The sequence below is a fragment of the Vicugna pacos genome, chromosome 10 (genome assembly GCF_048564905.1).
Source record: "Vicugna pacos chromosome 10, VicPac4, whole genome shotgun sequence".
Classification (NCBI taxonomy): domain Eukaryota; kingdom Metazoa; phylum Chordata; class Mammalia; order Artiodactyla; family Camelidae; genus Vicugna; species Vicugna pacos.
This window is the reverse complement of record NC_132996.1, coordinates 50654781-50672586: the sequence shown is the minus strand read 5'-3', so window position 1 is coordinate 50672586 and position 17806 is coordinate 50654781. Positions and strand designations below refer to the sequence as shown.

Below are 17806 nucleotides of genomic sequence, written 5' to 3'. Positions count from 1 at the left end.
GCAAAACACATTAGCACTGTCTGACGGAAGCAAACAAACCAAGAGCTGAAATCAGAAAATCTGGGTTTGTGTGCACCTTCCAGCCACTCGAAGCTGTACGTGCGCCTTATACAGAAATAACTGGCAGGTGCACATACAGCTACAGGACACAAAAGTCTACAGCATTTCATTAAAATACCTGCACTCCTTGGGAACTGCCCCACAGTTTGCAATGGAAATTGTGTTTCTGTTACCACACGAAGCCTAAGGAAGGCTTCATTTCTCAGTTGGCTGCAATTTTACATGGAAGACTGATACTGCTGTCATGCCTCAATCCTTATTTACATTGCTTATCTCCTAGATAGACTCAGCTTCCTACCTGTCATGCAGTCTTGTCTGGTTATGTACACGGGTGATACTTACATGTACATGGGTGCATATAATTCCCATATAATGCAGTTTTTGCATTTTGGTATTTTCCAGTAACACTTCAGAATCCACTTTTATTACCTGCATGTCAGATGAAATCTATGCCGGATTTATTCTTTCGTATTCTCATTGAAATATATTCAATCATGGGTTCAACTCATGGACTCAGGAGACATACCAAATTAATCTTATTTCATGTAAGTCAAAAAGGATACATTAGGCAGAGTAGCTTCTGCTTTCAGCAAGATTTTTTCCAAGGTCTTTCATAAAAATCTTACAAACGGGAAGGAGAAGTGGGTGCTGGATGGTTAATACAAGGGAGACTGTAAATGACTGAACGGCTGCAGCCAAAGGAGGCTGAATGAGAGTTCCATGCTGAAGTGAAGAGATGGTCCCTAGTGAATTTGCCACTGCTAACTTTGTTGTTTCTAGACTAGAACCCAGTGTTTCCCAAGCTATCCCTTACAAAACACTGTGTCCCAAGATGCCTCGTGAAGAAAAGTTTCAACAAGCTAACAATTTTGAGAAGTGCTGTATACTACACTCATACCTAACAGTCACTGATGCTGGTCACCATACATTTCTGACTCTCCACCTTCAGAGCACATACAGGACTGCACTTCCTAGACACCTCTGTGGTTGGGTTGGGCCATGTGACTAACTCTGGCCAATGAGTTGTGAGCAGAAGTGACAAGTGTCACTTCTAGGCTAGAACATTTAAATGCTGGAGCAAGACTCCCCAGAATTTGCTTTCTCTGAAGGAAAAAAAAAATCCTAGCAATATTGTATCTCAATAAGTTGTTAAGAAGAAGGAGGAGGAGGAGAAAGAGGAGGAAGGAGGAAGGGAAAGAGAAGGAAGAAGAGGAGGAGGAAGTTAGCAATATTCAAAATGTTTGCTGGTCCACCAGCCCAGGTCCCTTAGGGACTATAATAAGCAAAGGCCCTCTGCTGTGAAAGTACATACAAGTAGCATGAGCAAGAAGTAAATTTTGCTGTTTTAAATCATTGCAATTTGGGGGATGTTTGTTACTGCAGCATAACCTAACTTATCCTAACCTATTCAAAAATTGGTATAAAAGTGGATTTGGAACTTAAAGGACAAACTCCTTTGTACATCAACATTTAAATACAGGCTCAGAGAAGTCCCACAGACAAGAAAACATAAGAATGCCTGGGATGCAGTAAAAAGTCAATAAATCAATGTTGGATGGTTTAGTTAAATTTTGGCCAAAATTGCTCAAAAATATTTAACTTCTGAAATATGTTTAGGATATTTTTCAAATACATTTGACCCCAGAACTTGGTGACTTTAAAAAAAAATGATATACATAAAGCTAAGGAAGAAAGCATGTTCATTGAATTAGCAAATGATAGCAAATTCAAAAGAATAATTGATATGAAGAATTTCAGAGAAACACGCTTCAAGGACATGTCAACTGATTGAAATTACTGTTGAAAAAAGACGTAAATTAGAATTAAATATAAAGGCTTGACCTTAACCTACATATTACCTAGACAGGAACAGAATGGTGGAGCTTCCCCTTAAGAATAGCTTCCATTACCTGTATGTAGAGTTGACTGGAGCTCATTATGAACTATAATAGGAATGTAGGCTAGCAAGGAAGTTACAAATTCTTAGGCTGCATTCAATTTTTTTCACTCCTGAAATTAAAAAAAAAAATTCATACTTAGGAAATAATATCTATAATGTTTATATGTAAGCTATAAAGAATAAAGGATGAAAACAAACATGGTCTCTGGCTCCATGGAACTCACAGTCTCATGGGAGACGTGGAGTTAAATCAAACTCTCACAAATGTAAAAATGATAGCTGTTAACACACGAAAGATGCATAGTCCTTAAGAGCATGCAACAGGAGGGTGTGACCTGATCAGAGGGGTCAGAAATCGCATCACTAAGGAAGCGGCCATCAAGCTGAGATCCAAAGAATAAGTAGAAGTTAATCAAGCAAAGAGGGTAGGGAAAAACATTCCATGTAGAAAGATGAGCATTCGCAAAGCCCTGTCACAGGAAGAAGCATAAACAGTACAAGGGACTGAAAAAAAGCAAAATCAGGAGAACACGAGTGGGCGTGGCATGAGATAAGGCTGAAGAGCTGGTGGATGACCAGACCACTGGAGTGTCACAGATTTTAGGTTGAAGTGGAGGCAGTGAGGGTGGGTGATATACAGGGGAAAATTTGTGTTTCAGAACAATCACTGTGGCTACAGAGTGAAGATGGACTGAAAGGGGCAAGAGTGGATGACAGGAGACCAGTAAGGAAACACCTGTGGTGGTTCAAGGATGTGATGACAGCAAAGCTGCAAAGAGGAACTGAGCCTTGCATGGGAGATTAAAATAGATAATCCTTTATGGTCCCTTTTAGTTCTTAAGAGTCCAGGGTAATGTATTCCTATAAATATGTTTATGTTCATGTATATGGTGTTTTTTTTAATGGCTGCAAATTCTCCTACATGCTTCTCATTGAGAGCTAGGGTCAAGGTCCCCTTCCCTTGGGTGGACCTGAGACTGTTCAACCAATTAGAGTAGGGGTGAACTAAAGTCACATGACTTCTGAGGCTATCATCATAAAAAGCAGCTTTCCCTTGGTCCTCGGAATGCTCGCTCTCCATGTCCTCCCTCACTGCCCCTCCTGGAACCCAGCCACCACTCTGTTAGCAGCCCAAGCTGCATGGAGAGGTCATGTGTAAGGACTCCAGTCAACAGTCCCAACTCAGCCAAGCTTCCCAGTCATCCCAGTCCAGGTACAGGCAGGTGAATGAAAAGGCTGCCAGATAATCTACTCCCCAACCACTTGAATCAGGCTGGCTGTCTCTTCCCTACTGAGACCCCAGACATCAAGAAGCAGAGACAAGCCACCCCCACTGTGTTCTGTCTGAATTCCTGAAACCATGAGCACAACAAAATGGCTGTTATCTTACAGCACTTAGCTGGGGGTGGTATGTTGTGCAGAAATAATAAATGAAACAGTGCAGGGCTGTGTCTCTCCCTTCTGGGAGTGAGAGTCTCTGGCTTTGATTAGACTCTCAAAAGGATTCAGAAGCCAAAAAAACACAGCTAAGAACCCCTCACTTCAATGAAAAATACTTCTGCTTTACACACAAGATTTTAGAACTTTGTCTATGCTAATAAAAATATTTCTGTATTAACTAGAGATACATCATAGAAGAAATAAGAAAGGAAGACAAGTTTTGAGGAGGAGATGGGAGTAGGTGGTATATATTAAGAAGAAGGGAAAGTAAATTAGAAGTCAGGCAAAGCCATATTACAGAGAGTTGAAAACACACTTGAAGGGAGGAAGTGAAGTAGAAGCTGGATATAGGTGGTGTGTTGGCAGCCCCATGACCCCTGTCTCTTGGTGGTCATGCCTTTGTGTGACTCCTCTTCTGGAGTATGAGCAGAATCTGTGACTTGCTTCTAACCAAGAGAATATGGCAAAGGTGATGGGATGCCACCCTTGTGATTTTTTCAATCTTATATAAGACTCTATCTTGCTGGCAGATTTGCTCTCCTTGATGGCCTGATGAATTAAGAGGCCATATTGAGAAAGCCCACGTGGCAAAGAGCTGTGGGTGGCCTCCAGGACTGCAGGCGGTCTCTAGGAACTATAGGTGGCCACTCAGAGCAGAGGGTGGCCTCCAGCTGACAGCTAGCAAAAAGCCAGGGACTTCAATCTGGCAGCCACAAGGAAATAAATTCTGCTAACAACTTGGGTGAACTTGGAAGTAGATTTGTCCCCAGCCAAACCACCAGATGAGGACACAGCCCAGCTGACACCAGGACTGCAGCCTTGTGAGATCTCATACAAAGGGCCCAGATAACCTATACTCAACTCTTGACCTATGGAAACTTGTGAGATCATAAATGTGTGTTGTTCTAAGCTGTGAAGTTTGTGGTATTTGGCTATACAGCACTAGAAAACAAATCTAGGTAGGAAGTAAGGAGCTGTGGAAGGCTATGTGGTGCAGCAGGAGTGTAGGAAGAGGAGCCAGAGCACGTGGTACCGTGACTGAAGAGAAGCATTAAGGATGATGTGAAGCTGCACTCAAGACAACAACAAAGGAGTGCGAGTTAATATGTTCGTCTGGAATATCCCAGAGAACGAGCTGTGAAATAAAAATTCTAACATGGTGCCTGGAGGAAGTTAACTGAAGAGAACACAGGGCTTTGCAAGAGCAGAAACAAAACCACAGCAGCAAACGTCGCCAGACACTTTGGAATGTTGCTATGAAACAGATGGCACTCTTCTGTTTAAATTCCATTTTTCAAGGAAAAGAAACCCCATACTATTCTAATCAAATGACTGAATTCTTATTTTTCTCAATAAACTCCCAATGATTCCAATCTCCCCTCCCCCTCAAAAGCCCATAACTTTTTTCTACTTAGAAAAACACGGATTGTTCTTTGCTGAAAATATGGTAACAGTCTTCAAAAAAAAAAATGTACAGAAAGCAAAGATGCGTCCCACACACCACAGAGGGAGATGAAAGACAGTGGTGTTTTCCCGTGCAAGCCCCAGGCTGGTTGCCCTTTCTGAACATTCACAAATACCTATTCCAGGAATGAACCAACCATTACCTTCTGTTTGGACACACTGTTTCCCACCAAGGGACTGGTACTCTAAAGAATTTTAAAGGTAAATAGTTTAGATGACAGAGCTTTAAGGAGGCTCTGGATGAAGAAAGATAAGGAGCAGAGATAGACTTACATTGCAAATGAGCAAAACAAGTAAAATGAAGACCCTCAAAATAATGAAAAGGAAAGTGAAAATGAGTCACCTCTTTTCTTCTCAAGACAACGGAGACTGGGTGGTCATTCAAATGCTACTCAACAGACAACTGACGCACGCCCATTTTCAACCGAGTTAGTTTGAGCCAAGTTTAAAGAAAACCATGGTTCTCGGAGCTTCGGCAAAGAGGTAAGTCACTCTTGCTGGAATATCAGACTTAATGATAAGGAGCACAAGCTTGCACACATTTGTATCAAATGCTTCTGTTGCTCAGCAGGTTTGCACAGAGTCCCATGAAAGCTAAACGCAGCCTTGGACTAAAAGAGTCGGGAGGCAGACCATGATCACTGTGAAATATCAAAAGTTCAGCACTTGGTCAGGTTTGGATGCACAGCCCGTCACTGACGAACGGCAAAACGGTGAAAACAACCTCCCTCGGCTCCCCGGACTTCCGACCCCACGGGGTAACACCGAGCGAGATGCACAATGATGGATGGCTCAGGGCTGTCTTCCAGAGGCCCTTGGCGCTGCTCGTTTATCCTGCTCAGTGCTGTCGTACATGAGACGCAGACCCGGGCTGTGATGCTGCCGCCTGTGCGTTGCAGACACACTAGCCTCACACAAACCGGCAGGGACAGCAGCTCCTCTGCTGCCGCGTCTCCCCTTGAGTCTCTCTCTTGTGTCCCTAGGGCTGTGTCCGTCGGCTGATGGTGGCTGTTCTCAGAGATCCTTCTTTCCAAAGCCGGCAGAGCCTGCTGCTTAAGGAGCGTTCCCCATTCAGTCCTCTCTACGCTGCGCTGGGCTGCCGCCTGGTTTCTCAGAACTGCTCGCGTAGCCCAGCCACCGTCGCAGTCCTCTCCCTGTCCGCGCTGCGCCTTCCTCTGGCCGCTGGCGCCACCGAGGAGACGCCTTCCACCGCCAGGCTAGACGAGGCGCGGCTGCGTTTGCAACCACGGTCAGGAGACCCTCCACTTTGTCCCCCTCCCTGCCTGCCGGCAGCTTTTCCTCACTGCAGCGCTTAAAGGAAAGCAAACCTGATCACCAACAGCTCTCAAGTGCAGGAAACGAAGGTGACCAATGAATAAATATCCCAAGCTCTTCCTCCTTGTATGTCAGAGAAAAATAGCTTTAGACTGGGCCCCACAGTCAGACTGCCTGGATGCGAATTCCACTCACTCCTCCATTGGCTAACTGTGTGACCTTGGATGAGTTACTTAACCTCTCTGTGCCTCAGTTTCCTCATCTGTAAAATGGGGACAATTACAGTATCTACCTCATGGTACCCAAGGCTCCATGAAATTGCTTGAAGGATTAAAATGAGGTGATACCTATCAAGTGTATCCTTAGAGCAGTGCTTGACACATAGTGCCATTATATTGCCACCTAGTATTGGTGGTATTATTATTACTATTATTTTTTTAATTTTTATTATTATTATTTGTTGAGCCTAGGGTAGCCCACAGATGTACTCAGAAGCTTCCTCAGAGGATCTGGATACCAGTCAGGACTCAGAAATGCCTGCAGATCGTGCATCGTCACAATCCCACACATCTGTGGACTCCCTTATAGTTTGCACAGTACTTTAATACCCTCATCCTATCTTGTTCCTCACAGTCCCTGTGAGGCAGAAGATAAAGGTTATTAACCCCATTCTACAGGGGAAGAAACCAGGGCTAAGGGAGGTCAAGTGTTGTCTTGGCCAAGGTCACACTGAGAGTTGCCCTACAGCCAAATCTGACTCAGCCCCTTTGACCTCAGATCCAAGGCTCTCTGTTCCATGTGGGGCAGGGTAGGTCATCCTTCATCTCTGGGTCTGGAGTGGGCTCCATCTCCTGGAATAACCCCCAACAGACTGGAGCCCACACAGTAGCTGCCCCTTTCTCCTGAGTTTGGTGATGAGTCTCTCTCCCTGGTGCTGCTTCGGCAAACATTACTGAGCATGGCTCTAAACCAGCAAGACCTGTCAGGCATCAAGTCCCAGAAGGTCAAAAGAGATGGATGAAGCATCATTGCTATACTGAAGCATCCACCCCACACCCCACGGTTCTGAAGTTTGGCGCCTGGGTTGTTCTTGCCTAAGATGATTTCTCTTGGGGCTTTGTAAAATGAAATGCACCAGTTAATAGAATCAAATTGCCATTCCTTGAAGTGATGCCAGCAAATAGAAGGTTCTGTTTACTGCCTCGACAGAAGCCTTGTAACTTTCAAAGCTCTTTCACAGCTGTTTTCTTTCTTTTTTTTTTTTTAAAGTTTATTGCTTTCAAATCCTTTGTGAACCTGGTTTAAAAATAAAGTTGATCTTTCCCCTTTTAACAGTAATAAATTGCACCTTCATTTTTTTCAAAACCTCAGTATATATGATCCTTACAGAAAATTCAGAGAAGATGGAAAAGCAGCAGGCAAAGAAAAAGAATCCCACGCTGCCCTAAGCCCTCTCCACACACGTGTCCAACCACACAGATAAAGCCAGGATTCCTACTGTGTACTTTCAGGCTTCATTCTTGGAAAAGCTTTGGTTTTCTTGCTTTTCAGACCTGTGATCACCCTGCACACCCAAGTCTGCACTGGCTTTTTGTCTTTTAATATTATGTTAAGGGCATTTTTCCATAGTGGATAAGGCTATATATAATTTCCTTTAAGATGTGGTATTATAATTTGTTTAACCATCCCCTTGCTGTTAAGATATGAGTTGCTTATAAATTTTCAGCATTAAAAGTAATGGCCTCATCTCCTTCCAATTTTGTCATCACAATCCACATATGGCAGGTGGGACGAATACAATGACTTCCTCTTATGGACCAGGACAGCACACACATAGAAGATCAGCAGCATAAAGAGAAGTCAATGGGACTTGGAGATTCTCTCCTCCCCCAACGCCCTGGCATCCTTCTGACCGTTCTGATAGGGTCAGTTATAAGTTTAAAAACTTCATGATGGCCTAACTCAATGAGAGAAAACATAATTAACCACCAATAACAGATCTTCATAATTAGGATGACCCTACTGGCAAAACTTTCCAAATTTTCATATTAATTTTTACTATTTCATTCTAATGGCCCTCTGGGGAGTTGAGACCATTTAAATCCATTAGGCAAGAAAGACTGGCGATCTAGGAAATTCTGTTCCTAAAGAAAAGCAGTAACAGGAGTGTAGAGAGTTGAGCAAAAAGACAACGTATTACTAGTCTTCCTCCTTGTTGAAAGGTTTAGGTGTAAATCACTCCTAAGCGACAGTCCCATAATTAAGATGCCACTGTTCCCACAACTCTGTTTTTAGCTCTGTTAGAATACTTATCCCTTTCCGCTTAGTATTAGAGCCAATTATCTCCCTTATTTGCTCAATCACTTAACATTTATCCGCAAATACGTATTGAATGCTTTATCTGCCTTACAAAGACTAACAAACTGTAATCTCACTGGGAGGGTGGTCAAATGTCATGGTTTAAGGTGTGGGACCTGGAGACCGAGCAGCTGGATTCATAGCCTGACTGCCTTGTTCTAGCTGTGCAAACTTAGGCAAGTTATGTACCTCTCTGTGCCTGTTTCCGCCTCTCTAAGGTGAGGATAGTCATAATCGCTGTCTCACAGGCTGTTTTGAGGCTTAAAGGCATTAATCCATGTAGAGTATTTGGAACATGTCCTGGTATGTGGTTCGCAGTCAAAATGTTACTTGTTACGATTATCGTCAAAGAGCACAAAATCCAACAGAGAGGTTTCAGAGTCACATCTTTTTTCTGAACTGTGATAAAAATAAATTCTTACATTCCCACTTTTGTGGGTAAACTTACTCTATCTTCTCGGGAATGGTTCACATGTCTTACAACGGATCTCTTTTCTCCAACCCTAATTCTCCAATGAGCACCTGAGTAACCCACCTGGCTTTCTCAGCATTAGTAAGACTTACTAAGTGTCTACATTAGATACCTACCCTGAAGCCTGCTGATTTCCACAACCAAGAATGCAGTTTTGAACATGATTTATTCAGCATAGTTGCAAAGTGAACACCTTCCCAATAAGATTCCTTACAAATCTAACTACAACTGTAACTGAGATGCTGGGAGGAGAAAGTGGAGACAGAACAAGAGTTTCTCACATATTTATCCCCAATTTTTAAATTAATAATTAATGTATTTGTTAATATTTATTTGTTAGGTGAGAATAATTTTGATAACCAAAATTAAGCCAGAAATGAAAAGCCTAAACAGACAAATTAACTTACTAAAAAGGAACCACTACTAAAAAAGTCACCAGGACCAGATATATTCAGCTGAGACCTATCTAACTTTAAAAAAAAAAAATAGGTAATTCTAACGTTATTAAACTAATTCAGTCCTTTGAAATATATGAAAATGTCTCCAATTCACTTTATGAAGCCAGTACTGATTTAACACCAAAATTCAATAAAGATATATTAACCAAATAAACAACGATCAAAATATGTAAATAAATACAGGGCAGCCAGGCAAAAACGTGTGTCTATAGGGGGCAGGGGAAGACTGCAGTAAGAAATAGAAACCCATATACACTCCATGAGACATTTGTACAATTATATTAAAATGATGTGTGTATATATAATAATAAATTATATAGTGCATAAATGATCAATTAATAAATAATAAAAATGTTACAAAGTTTGTGACAGTCAACACGCACACACGAGTACATGCACAAAGTATTCATATACACGAAAGGAGAATATAAAACTTTTCACTGCATTTAAAGACCAAATAGTATGATCCCAGGCCAAAGCCTGGACTCTTAATGTTTGCCGTCCCAACTCTGTACCATCTGTATTGTTGTTCAGGATATGCAGAGCCCCTCTCATTCATTTTGCGTCTATAGGATATTTTGTTAGACTGAGGAGAAAATAATTCTGCTTTATGGACATCCAGACAACCTGACATTCTCTAAAACTGAGAAAAAGCAAAGACAGCCAGGTCCCAACATCTGTTCCAATAAATACTGGTCCCATGCAATGATTTGAGGGAAAAAAGGTTTTGCATTCAAAACAGTTCAGGAAATTTCTTGTGAGAGATTCACAGTACAGACAAGTACACTACAGACTCTGAAAAGTGTGGGATAAACAAAAGTTCTACTTAATCTAGAAAATACTCAAGCTACTTGATCGTGGAACTTTTTCTTCTTTTTTTGCCTGATACCCGTTAATGTCCCAACTGAAGAACACTTTGAGGGAATTCTAGCTTGGATCATTTCAGAATTTAAAGTCGTTGCTCTTGAGCCATTTCAGACACACAGGAAAACCAAAGAACAGACGGGCAGACTGAATCCATTATGGAATCAGAAAACACGTTCTTGGTCATTATAGAGCTGACACATTCTGCTCCTGTTCACTTGTTGCACACTGTCTCTTATCAGTCACATTCATGAACTCCTCTACTGATGCACATCACTGAGATAACATAAGGATAAGCACTAGGAAACCTGTAAAGTTCTGTAAGTGCTGGAAAGGACCACCATTATCATACTAATTAGCTCTGTGCCTTCTTGGGGCAGTAAGTTAATTTAGGTAAAATTTTAATATCATTAATTTGATTGTTTTCCCCCCTGACTGGAGACATAAGAAAAATGCTCTACTGGAAAAGGTTTTGTGATGCTTCATGGATGTTTTTCTTACAATTAGACACTACAAACCTGCAAGTATCTATGTGGAGGCCAAAGAAGTAGAATAAGTTGCCAATATTAATAACAAATATTACTATTGACTCTTAATTCATATTCACTGATGACCAATTTAGACATAAGTTTTACTACTGAAAGTCTAACTAAATATGAGTATCACTATTTTGGAATTTATTAATTCAAATTCTTACAGAAAGAAATTACTCCCCAACTCTATTAGGACTGAATAATGATCAAACTGCCTCTTAGATAAAAAAGAAAATATTTATTCTAAGTGAGTTATGTTCAATCCTTTAGAAGCATTAAAATTCAAAAAGAGAGTCAATATGTTCATACAAATAATTTTCATTTATAGTCTATTGGCTTTAGTGTTTACATATGTGGTCATATCAAGATAGCATTTATTTTCAAAAATTCTATAATTCAGACATTTCTAATTGAGACTATATATTTTTCTCTCCTTTGGTATAAAATAGTAAGATCTATATATATTAGGTTTCAATTTATTCCATTAACAGAAATTCTATTTCAATCTCCCAATGCCTTGGCTTACCTAGTGATAACCAAAATTATTAGACATGACTTTTCAATATTGGCAATGGATTTTCCTTTACCCTTCCAGTCTCCTCCAGGCTAATCTGTGATTAGCAACAGAGTTTAGAGATTATCTGGCCAGAACTAAGGGGCCCACGAGAGGGAACTGGAATGCTGTACTCTGTGCACTTGGCCCACCCAAAAACAGATCCTGCTCTTCTCCAGGAGAAGCCTAGGACTGACTGACCATTTGGTGGAGTCAGGGAGGAGATGCTGTGTGTTTCTGCCTAACTGCCACCTACCAGAAAGACAAGAGTCCACAGCCAAAGTATCCTACCAGAGACACGAAACTCACTCTGTCTACATTCATTCGATACATCTGCTCAGTACCTACTGCATGCCAGACACTGGCACTTACTGGATGTCTTGCATAGTCCAGCATCTTTCCAAGTGTTTACAGATATGAACACATTTAATCTTCACAACGCCATCAGGAAGGTGCTTGTAGTGGTTACTTTTAAGTCAACCTGGCTGGGCCTCAGGGTCCCCAGGTTAAACATTTCTGAGTGTGTCTGTGATAGCGTTTCTGGAGGAGATAAGCATATGAATTGTGGACTCAGTAAAGGACACTGCCTACTCCAATGTGGGCAGTCACCATCCAATCCCCTGGGGGCCTGCACAGAACAAAACATCAGAACGGGACAAGGGCGGATTTGCTCCCCTCCTACCTGTTTGAGTAGGACAGTGGTCTCCTGCCCTTGGATTGGGATTATACCATCAGCTCCCCTGGTTCTCAGGTCTTTGGATTTGGACTAGAATTACATCATGGGCTTTCCTGGGTCTCTAGCTTTCCAACTGCAGGTGGTGGGGTTTCTCAGCCTTCATAATCATGTGAGCCAAATCCTCATAATAAACTTCCGTGTGTGTGTGTGTGTGTGTGTGTATTTGTAAAACCTAGGCAGTCCGGCCCCAGAGCCCATGTTCTTAATCACGACTGCATCCTGCCCCAGTACAGAGCAGCACATAAAACAAGGCCCCTTGCCCAAGGCATTGAACATTTCTTAAGGAACTTGAAAACGGTCCATCTTTTAAAGATGTCACTCTAAAAAATCAAATCCCTTAGCACAAGGTTTCCAAATGCTAATCCAAACAAACCCAAGGCAAAGTTTTCACCCAACAAGACAAATAACTATAATTGTGTTTGTGTGTGTGTGTTCACCAACTGCCTCTCTGGGTCTAAAGGAACATCCTCCATTTTCAGCATCAAAATTACCTTTCTTTTCTAAGTGATAATGACAGCAAGGGTGGCCATTGTTTTGTTCATGCCCTTACTTGACAAAATGAAAAGTTAGTAAATCTCAACTGGACTTCCCAGATTCTTCATTTGACTAGTCCATGAGCTCTCCAAGTATGAAAATCAGTGATCTCCCTTTTTTGAAGAAGATGAGAGGCTTCCTTCCCCAGGTAAGTACCACGGAGAAAGGCATTTCACACCTGTTGCAGGGAGGACTGTGCGGGGGGCCTGACAACGGAGCAGCAGCCTCTGCAGAACATTCTGACCCTAAGGGATGGGAGACACTAGTCTGGATGACCAAGGAAAAACCACAAATGTGAAGACTTTATAAGGGATGGAAAACTCTCCTTGTCTAAAGAAAGACCAGCTCTCCTGAAGTCAAGAGTTTATCCGGGTTCTGATTTTCCAAACCGTTTGCTCCAGTATCATTATACAGCTTCTTGAAGCTAAAAACATACACTGCTATCCACAAGAAAAATAACACACAATTCCATCTTTTATCCTAAATTGTAAACACTATTATTTTCCAGTAAATAATTGTTAAAACCATTACCAGTGAAATAGAAGCATGTTTTGTTGACTTTTTACAAATACCAAGAGAAATTAAATGTTTCTTGTGACACACTGGTGGGGTTGTTAATAACCTGTAATTGAGCCTGAAATCCTGGATCTTTTCAAAAATAGAAATAATCAATGACAAATATATGTCATATAGAAATCAATATCTCTATTATAGAGACTTCATTAAAATCAATTTTCTCTCAAACTATATTGAAATGTTGAATAATTTAACCCTAAATCTATTTCAGGAGGATGAATTTGTCGGCTAAATTGCATGCATGGTAGCAATACACATCTTCATCCAGAATTCTGACATTTTAACTGGTTCTTTTTCATGCCAACCTACATGAGATAGTCCCCATTTTCAAACCATCCAGTCTAGTTAAGAATGAATTTACCAAGAAAAAGTGCTACATGTGGAAATATGTAATTTAAATCAGTGCCGGAAGAATTACTGCAAAAAGAAATTTAATAACAAAGGTAAAGATTATTTAATAGCTTTAATTGCAACTTGAGAGCATTTTAATAGTGCTGAACAATGAAAGTGACTTTATAATATCAAAGCAAGTAGAAAGCAAAAGAATAACTTTATTCTGTGAATCCAAAAGTCAGAGAATGCCACAGCTTCTGGGCTTACTTAGCGCTGCTATATAAAGGAGTGTCTCTCTATAAATAGCCAGTTTTGCTTGAAAAGCAATTAATAGAACGCATTAACACAAAGTGGTCTCCAATAGGCACTCCACTCTGCTGTGATTTTATCAATGAACTCAAAGATAAAATTAATGTATGCCAAAGATCATACTTGGGGGGAGCAGTAGAAACATCACACGTGGGCCAGGGCATCTGGGTTCTGACCATGGTTCTCCCACCTGCTTCCTTTGTGTGAAGCAAATTACTTTGTCTGACTGGACCCCAGGTTCCTCCTCTGTAATTTGAGAGGGTAAAACTGATCATCTTGAAGAGCCCATTAATTCTGGCATGATTTAAACTAGGAAATTATTTTTAAATAGTTTTATCACCCTAGACATAGATTAATCTGGCCCAACAAAAACCTTTGTCTGCTGTATCTTTTAGATTTCTTTTAACCTCCATTCCTTTTGTTCCTTTACAGTTGGTCACCTGGGCTCTTGAACTGTAGAGGTCCCATGGTCTGGACTGGGTCAATGCATACTCATGGTGCAAGTCAACATATTCCTCTGTCCTCTGCAGTTCCTGCAAGTGACCACTGGCTCCAGAAACAAAAGTATTTAAGTCCTCACTTTTATTACCTTATAATATGTTTAAATGGGAAGTAAATAACAACAAAAACAAAGCACTGAAATGCAGTCTATATGGACTGTAACCCCATATAAGGGCTGGATAGGATGGAGGACAGTCTTCCTCATTCACCTAGAGCACTACCGTTTTCCAAGAAGGAATACAGTGGTATGGTCAGATTCTCTACCAACACCAAGGACGCTTTTTATTAGAAAGCCAGTTCTAAACTCCTAAGCATTAGAGACAGGAATTTTATACCAGGTCTGGTCTTTGGAAAAGTTTCCTTTCATTCCTCTACTTGCATGAGTCTCCTTTCTAGACCTATAGCTCCCCTACCTCAGAGCTGTTACACAAAGGTGGCCCTACCACATGGGGGCTGCCATCAGTAACTATTCGAGGAGGCAGTCTTTCAGTGGAAATGATAGAAATAAGTTACCTTAGAAGTTTAAACCCATCTCTCCTGGGGAAATGAACTCCAGAAGGCAACTTTAAAAAAAAGCATCCAGCCAGAAAGGTGGAAAGGCAGAGGTGTTTCCCAGCCCTGTCGTCGAGGAAACAATTCTGCCACCAGCCATTACAGCTGCATCATCTGCAAAAATGAGTGTTCCGTAGGGCAGAGCAGCTGTTCCAAAGCTGTGTCATTGGTAAATATAGATGAGAAATGTGAATTGAAGATGTGACCTCACTCACTATCATATTCGAGGGTAACAGCAATTAGGGACATTGAATATAATTTGAGCTGAAAATGCAAGGATCTTTTTTCAGTCCAAATATAACTGCAGAAAACATATTTTCAAAAAGTAAAATAACTCTCACTGTTGCCTGCCACCACACAGTTGCAGAGTGAGCCAGTCTAATTCTGAGGCTTTCAGACAAATGTGGTTGATTCCACATCTTTGCTAAAAGAACTGTCAATTCTTCAGACACAGGAGAAATTAAAGGCTGGATTGGATGGAGGTCAGGAAGTACACAGAGTTTTTGTAAAAGAACGAATGATTAGGAAGAAAAGGGCAAAGGAAGGCATTTATTTTTCCTTGAAAGTTTCAGGAAATTAGGAATAATGGCTTCACAAATCCCATCCCTCCAAGGAAAGTGAAAGAAGAAAAATTGTTAGACATCTGAGCCTTGATATTTTGCTTAGAGAAGGCTAATTAGCCACATCTCAAAGATGGGTTGCCTCCAACTGATTGGTAGTGGCTGCCTGGACTGTTGCGAAGGATTCTAAGCACAATCCTGGATCAGCAGGGCAGCATGCTGGATTCAATTAGTAATGTCTGCCATGGATGCTACACTTGCAGAATGGCAGCATGAGTGGACAGGTATTTAGCATCTTGGACAAGGTGATCTCTTAGGTTTCTTCCAGCATCAAGCCTAGCTCCATTCATTTTCAGAAGATGAAACCAGGACAGAGGGTGGTTTCGTGACTTGGCCAAGGTCTGGCCCTGGGCAAGTCTGAACTAGAAGCTGGTCTTGGATTCCCTATGACTGTGTTCTTTCCACCACCAGATGCATCATGTTACTTTTCTGAAGCATCAACTAAGAGATAGAGGAGAGAAAATAAAATGAGGAGAAGCAAAGAGTGGATGTTAAAGAATGATTGAGGGACCAAATGAAAAAGAGGGAAAAAAGATCAGCAGGACTAACAGGGATGCGGCAGGGGACAGACATGACTTCCAGGCTTCAGTGGATATGCAAATTAGCTGCTTACACACCTACTGAGTCAAAGATACTGACAATTTCCCTCTCACCCCTCACCTGAGAGAATCTGCTTGTATCGCCTCCCCTGCCTCATCCCCTGAGCATCAGATCTCATAGCCCCATCTGAGCAGACCGCTGGTGATGTGGCTTCCTGGCCACAGATGCTTGGACCAGGAATGGATGACCAGTCAGAGATGGGATAACTGAACTTTTTCCCCAGGAATCTGAAACTGGGACCTGGAGACACCTGTCAGTCTATATTGGATGCTTGACTAGGAAAGTCATACAGAACACGAAGCCACGTTTGGCACACAGACATGCCAAAACAGAGAACTCTGGTTTGAAGAGAGAGAGAAAAGAATGAAACAGATGCAAGGAGCTGCAGGGGCAAGAGACCATGTGACCTTAAGAGAAAGTTAGAGATTAGCTGCTCCAGTTCCACACTCTAGGGGAACCCAGCTGTACTCCAGACCACTGTGTTTGTGAGATATCCTTTTACGGTTTCCAGAATATAAGACGTTTTTACTTTAACTAGTTTAGGTGGCTTCTGTTCCTTGCAAGCAAATATGACCCCGGCCAAGTCAACTGAACCCTGGTTGGTTTCCATTTTCTATGAACACAGTAACACTGCCGTAGAGAGAGGGAGATGAGAAATAGTGCCTTATTAGGGTCAGTGCTAACATTTGCAATAATATACTGCCTTTTATTCACCAAGTAAGGCATTAAGGCATTAAATCATATCAAACAAGGTATCAGGTACATAAAATCTATTTTAAGCTATGTTTAGCTTCCTCAATGAATGTGAAACAAGTGTATGTTATTTACTGATTACCAGGCATTTCATGCACAACAACCCTGGAGTTTGGGCTGCAAAATCCTGAAAACATGGCACCCATTTGCTATTCACAAGTTACTAACAATCCCAGATGGCAAAGCCTTCAAAATCAACTGTGGGGAAAAAGCAGTGTGTGTCTCCTAAGCAAGATTCTGGGGCTGTAAAATTGGCTGGTGGCGGATGGAGAGTTCATAAAACCGTGATTAAATAAAGCACCAGTGAGTGCTTAGGCAAAGCCTGTTCAAAGACTGCTACAAAGCCTCCTTGTGTGAAAGCAAAACGATGTGAAGTCAGGAGAAATAGACTCTTTTTAAAAGACACTTTTGTAAGGATTGGGTTTTCACTGCAGTCCTCCAGATCTGGCACAGAAAATGAGAACCTGGAGGGGAAACCCTGTTGAGAGGTGACCAAAGCCAGCATGGGGCAGGGCAGACCTGTGAAAGTCATGTGATTTGTAAAGCGATGATCAGTCTGTGGCTTCCACCACACAGTCGGGGAAACGAGTGCTCCAGGCGACAATTTTCATTGTTTCTGAATTTTTCGGTGATTTTGCATAAACTATTGCTCGAGTTTTGCTAAATTTATTCTTCCCCTAGTTAACTCCAAAACCATGTGTCATGTTTAACCTCTGAAGAGATAAACCTCCGGTGCTTTTCCTGGTTGTCAGTTTTGAAGTCACCCGGATGCCTCAAAAGAGCCATCTGGAATGGCAGAGCTCACACTGCACATGACTCAAAGTTCCTAAGCGAGCTGCGCTGGTCACTGGTGCAGAGAGCTGGACCTTCATCTTACTTGGTCAGTTACCTCCTCGTGGACCTGCCCAGATGCCT

At 41.6% G+C, this 17806-nt stretch overlaps 1 protein-coding gene across 2 annotated transcripts in view; it reads right to left on the bottom strand.

The window, feature by feature from the left end:
- Positions 1 to 17806, bottom strand: part of KIAA1549L (KIAA1549 like) — a 239186-nt gene that overhangs the window by 107184 nt on the left and 114196 nt on the right. The window lies entirely within an intron of this gene.